The sequence below is a fragment of the Lissotriton vulgaris genome, chromosome 10 (genome assembly GCF_964263255.1).
Source record: "Lissotriton vulgaris chromosome 10, aLisVul1.2, whole genome shotgun sequence".
NCBI classification, from domain to species: domain Eukaryota; kingdom Metazoa; phylum Chordata; class Amphibia; order Caudata; family Salamandridae; genus Lissotriton; species Lissotriton vulgaris.
Window position 1 is genome coordinate 42,111,248 of NC_141698.1, and position 6,640 is coordinate 42,117,887.

The window sequence follows — 6,640 nt, forward strand, 5'->3', positions numbered from 1 at the left end:
TAGAGTCAGATATATCACAGCAAGAACTCTTAAAAGCACTCCAACACCTTAAAAAGGACAAATCACCAGGTCCGGTGGATTTACTGTTGAATTCTACACCCATTTTTCTAAACTCTTAATACCCAAATTTCAATCTCATACACTCTTTTTGCTCCTTGGAAAACTCTTCCGGATCTTTTTCAGAAGCACATATTTGCCTCATCCCCTAAGATGGCAAAAAACCCAAAAATTGTAAAAATTATAGACCCATATCCTTAGGCAACATTGACTATAACATTTTCTCCAAAGCGTTAGCTATACGTCTACATTCTTTTTTACCAAATTTACTGGGCAGAGAACAATCTGGATTTGTTAAGGGGCGATTCATTACAGACAACACACAACTTTTATTTAATGTCTTGTTCAAATCTACCCACTAACAGCAACCTCTGGCGCAATTGCTTTAGATGCTGAAAAGGCATTTGATAGAGAGGAGTGGACTTATTTGTTCTACACCCTTTGATGGTTTGGTTCTGGCACTAAATTCATATCATTGATTTCTCTTTTATATTCTAATCCCCGGGCTGCAGTGTGTGTTAATGGTTTGATTTCCTCATTTTTTGATCTAGGTTATGGAGTGTGTCAAGGCTGTCTTCTTTCTCCCTTTTTATTTAATTTGGCCCTGGAACCTTTCTTATCCAAGCCGCGTCAAAACCCACACTTGCATGGCTTCCAAACTTTACAGGCTCACATTAAACTTGCGGCCTAAGCTCATGATATTTTACTTTTCATGTCCAGACCAGCTGACTCTGTTCCTGCCTTTCTAGAAGACGTACGTTCATATTCCCTCATTTCTGGTTATAAATTGAACAACAATAAGTGTGAGATTTTGCCCCTAACCAAATATACTTTTAAATCAAACTTTACTGATTTCAATTTCACTTGGAGTCCTCAACATATTAAATATTTAGGCCCGCACATTACTTCTTCAATCCTGGACACGGTTTCATTATGCATGAATAAATGCATACAAAGAATTTCAGACTTAACTACTAAATGGCACCCACTTTATTTATTGTGGTGGGGTCGTTTAGACACAATAAAAATGATGCTGTCTCCTATAATTATGTATACTATCTTCAGCATACCAGTCCCTATATCCACTAAATGGTTCAAGAAGATTAACTCTATTCTCTCTTCCTTCCTATGGTATCACAAGAAGTCCTGTATGTCACTATTAAGATTATCAGGACCTAAAACCGAGGGTGGAGTTAACTTTCATACATATCACAATCAATCAATCAAGACATTTATAGAGCGCACTACTTACCCGGAGGGTCTCAAGGCGCTTGGGGGGGGGGGGGGGTGCTGCTACTGCTTGAACAGCCAGGTCTTGAGCTTCTTCCTGAAGGAGAGGTGGTCTTCACAAGGCATTACTTTTGTGCCAAGCTTCCCACTGGCGTCTTGACTCCACAGATAATGAACCCTTGTGGAACTCAGTTGAGTGTCTTTTCCTGTTCCCCTTCTCTTTCTTAGAGTATCTCTCCTTCTCACGCAAACCGCAATCCCTTTCTACTCCTATAATTAAATTAACTTCCAAACTTCTTGAATCTTCTCCTAATACAAGTCCTATTACTGTTGACTCGTTTCTCAACTCAACAATTTGGCACAATAAAAACGTACTCATTAATAATAACCCCTTTTATTGGAAAACATGGAGGCAAAAAGGTCTTATTTGGGTACATCAATTGTTCTCACAATCAGACTTCTTATCATTCGCTTCACCTAGTCAATCATTGCATTTACCCAGCTCATTTGAACATAAATATACCCTCCTCAAGAAGACAGTGGTGAACACCTATTCTCACTTGTCTACTACTCCCCCCTCCCCTATTGGCTTGAAAGCTTCCTCACAAATCCACACTCTGTTGCAAACTTCTCCCAGGGACTCTACTTTATACCGTTATTTGTATGAAATCAACACACCTAGACAAAAATAGAGGTAGCTTGGGAATACGATTTTCGGGTATCTTGGACATTGTCTTTATGGACGAATATCTGGACCAAAATGTGTAAGTCTTCCAGAGCAGCCAATACAACTCAAACATTGTTCTTTATTTATAATCGACTCCTACATACACCGAAAATCTTAAGCAAAAAGTTCACTAGTGTCCAGGATACCTGCTGGACATGTCAGCTCCAAACGCTGATTTTTTTCATATGTTATTCTCATGTCCACACATTCATGCTTTCTGGGAACAAGTTTGGACTCAAGTTAATCTTATTTTTGCAACTAAGTTTCCTTTTCCTTTTACTCATGTTTTTCTGGGAAGTGTATCGCCCATTTGGGATAATGTTGCACTCAATACCAAAATTATTGACTTATTATTGGCGGTTGCTTTTCAACAAATTACTGCAAACTGGAAAGATTTCACAAAAATCCATTACAAGGCTTGGTGGTATGCAATATGCCATAATCATAGGTTGGATACCTCCTTTGTCTTTCCTATACAAATGGCAACAAAACGTTTGGATTTATGGTCGCCTGTTACGATGTATATTGAAGCTAGTGCCAAACTAGGATCTCAACTTCGACCATCTCAGCAAGAAGTTCTTAAACCTCCCTGAATCCCCTAATCATTCCATTCTTCTGTAAGCTACATTGTTATTCTTATGTAATATATTTAGTTTTGCTCTTTTTCTTTTTATTGCTAAGTCCAAATACTTGTACAATTTTACTGTAGTTCTCTTGCACTGTGATAACATAATTTGTGACAAATGTATATCTTGTAATGACACCCTTTTCTCTGCAATAACATTTTCTTGAACTAAAAAATAAAAAAGATTCATGCCTTAAAGTAGCTTTAACTTGCCCCATCACCATGCACTGTTAATTACCCCACATATGACATCACTTATGACATGGCCTAGGACATCATTGTAACATCTGAAATGACATACATTATGCCAAGGCTGTGTGATTTATAGTTGTATTGGAGCATTTTTTGTGTAAAATGTTAAGTTATCACCTAACTATAATGTTACTTTAGCCACATGTATGTAAATATATATATATATATATATATATATATATATATATATATATATATATATATATATATATATATATATATATAGATATAGATATATAGATATAGATATAGATATATATATAGATATAGATATATATATATATATATTATAAAATGCCTAACTATAACTTCTATATTTAGGTAGTGTAATAATACAAAAACTATTGTTTTAAAACAAAGATCTTCCCTCATGTGGTGGTGGCCCCTGCACAGAAAAGATAGGGGAGAGAGAGGTCTCCGCTGGCAGGTAAGTTAATGAATATTAATTTGTAGTATGGAAGCAATAATATGGTAGTACTACTTCATGGATTACAAAATACAGTTTGTGAATAGGCCACAATATTTCTAATTTAGCTACGGCAATGTCACTCACTTGTGTGCCCACACCTTTGCCTTACTCAAAATGTATGGTGTTCATCAGTATGCTGAAACGTGGCTATCTTTTTACAGTTTTGTGTATATATATATAAAAAAAATGAGTTCATTTAAAATATGGAGGAGGACCGTTGCAGTATTTTGAGATCCTCCCCATCTTGGCATGACTGATTTTTTAATATGGAGCCCTACCACAAGCACTTTGCCATAAATGCGTGCTGGGAGTTCCGCCATGCCTTGCATGGTATATCTAGATAGGAATTAAGCAGTGTTGAAAGCAGGACTTCCAATGTGACCAGGACCAACTTCAGGGCGGTGCGGCCGCACTGGGCGCTGGCCTAGGGGGGAGACACTGTTTTAGCAATAAAATACGATTTAAAACCAGCTGCTGCAGAGTTCCTTGTGCATCCAGCTTTCAGGCAGCAATATCGCCTTATAGCCAGCCGTAGAGGGCTATACCAGCTATTAAAGGCCCTCTCCAGCGTTAAAGGCCCCGAGCCAAAGGCGAGGGCCTTTAACAAGGGAGAGGGACTTTAATAGCGGTATAGCCCATCTACGAAGGGCTATAAGGCTATTAGAACATTCTGCCACTAGAGGACAGAATGTTCTAACTAAAAAAACAAAGCCTTTTGGGAGCGTGAGGGGATTGGAATCCCCTCAGGCTCCCTGGAGGCTTTGTTCACAGCCAGAGCTGAGACCAAAGAAACATTGGAATGTTGGAGCTCCAGGCTTCTACCAGCCATTATAAGCCCAGAGCACTCCATTGTTTTCAATAGAGCTCCCAACATTCCAATGTTTTAATAACAATGTTAAGATACCTCTTGTGATTAATGTTCCTGCTAGAGAGGGAGCGATTCGAGTTTTGTCTAGTGGCAGTTTTGACTCATCATAAAGTAGAGCAGAGGGTTAATATGCCTGCTGCAAAGAACTCACACTATGCAGATCACAGATTTGTTTTTCATGTAGATAGCTGAGTGGATTAGTGCTTCTGTCACAGAAATCCTTTTGTTACACAGTTCATAAGATACAACCCTAATATAGAACAGTGACTGTTACAAGTTGTCATCAAAAAGCTGTTTGAAAACTGCATAAAATAGATTAGGACGTTATATACTTATCCCCAATTGTCATTGTCTTTTTCAATTTTTTCTAAAAAGGGTTTGTGTGGGTAGATATACATTCTTATTAGTAATGCCAGCCTTTGCCAGTGTTTTAAAACAAATGAAATGTATGTGAGAGAGGGGCTATGGAGAGGTGAGGGGAACTGTTGGGGAGAGGTAGTGAGGGAATTCGAGAAGGAGGTTTTTGGGGATTCACCAAAAATTATGGTCACCACCACCAGCGATACAGCCGGCCTTGGCTGTGAGCCTTGCAGCATCGCGACAGACGGCTGTAGGTTCATGTTTCTGCCCATTAAGCCAGCGAAGGCTTTGCATTTAGAAACGAGGAGGTTCTGCTTCTCTGAATATCTCGAAATATGCTGTGTGAATTGTTGCTTCTACTATGCTTGATTTACAAAGGCCTGGTTTTTAAATTTTTATTTCGTAAATGTAGGATAACTGCTAAATTTGGAGTGGATGTCCATTTTGACCAGGAAATTTGCAATATTCGCAGATTTGCACCAGAATTGTGATGCAATGTACCTAGATGAAAAATGATGCATGCATAGATGTGAATCAGCACATGTAAGATTTATTTTCTCCACAACGAAAGTTTTTTTTCTGTAAAAATACACCCCTCTTTTTTCTTTTCTTTTCTTCTCTTACTTTCTTTCTTCCATTTTCCTCCTTTTCATACTTTATCTGAACCATTTTTCCTCTCCATCTCTCTGACATTGTTCTTTCATATTGGTTCTGATTTTTTATATGCTGTTATATTATGCTGTATTCTTACTTAAACAAAATAAAACTTTACTAAACTGAAAAAAAATACACCCCTCGATAAACACCTCTATTAATTATGTATGTTATCTTGGGTTTCTCAACTTAGAAAACAACTCATTGCGAAGCCATTTCCTCAGTAGGACTTTGCCTGCAGGAACTATTGGATTTCTCAATACTGAGGAATATGCCTGTTTTTCTAGGGTATGCACACAATAATATTGTAATACTAAATTCGTATTTGCCTAATTCAGCTGTATTAGAACATGTTTCAGACTATGTTGCAAATGCAAAATCTACAAAGTCTGCCTTTTTCAATCCAGATTTATAACATGCCTGAATGTGTTTTTCCATCTAACCACTGTTTAAATGCACACAATGTCTGCATATTGAGCCCAAATCCCTGGTGCAGTCTTTCCTCTGAACATCTCCTGTGCTTAATATGAGCGGTGGCTGCAGGTGTTAGCCACGGGCACCCAAATTTTGGGGATCGGCATCAAACATTTACAGAGAGAAAGAGAGAGAGATAAAGGCAAACAGCGTGGAAAGACAGAGAACGAGAAAGTAACAAGAACCGTCACAAAGGGAGAAAGATGGGCACGCCAGTGTGAGATAAAGGGGCAGGGAGTGGCAAGTGGCGGATTGAAGAGGCCTGAGATGGAATGGTTTAAGATCAGCCTTGGTATTCGGCGCGCTGACATTCAATTGCCCGGGCCGCAGACCACGACAAGACCTATGGGCACCAACGGAGTTGGGATCCTATGTTGTAATATGCCCAATAAGGAATTACAACGCTGCGGTTCTAGGTATGAATAGTCTGATAACTCCATATCTGGTAAAAACTGGTGTTTATTCCCGATGTGGAATTACAAATTGTAAAAAGTTACCACATACAGGAAAACTGTTCCAAGAACCTTATTATAATAATATACATATTTTTAATTCAGTTACAACTAGACAGCTGCTTAGTTGTTGGAACAAATAATAAGATTTGTATGTGAGTTTGACATCTGGGTTCCACTTATGTTGAGAAACAGACAAAATGGTTCGGACAGCCCACTATTCTTTTAAAAATCATAAATAAATTAGTTAATTTGACATGGATTTGTGCAGACACATATTCCCATTTGCTCCTTTTCGATATTGGTTTCAAATATATTACGTGTACAGGCTCATCTGCCTTCCTGGACAGCAAGCTCGTTCTCCCCTGTTAGGTTCGGAGTAATATACAAAATCACAGATCTTAGGTCTGGTTAGGCTAGAAACGTCACTCACCGCGCCAGGGCTCTCAGACTTGAAATGTAGAGGCTTCAT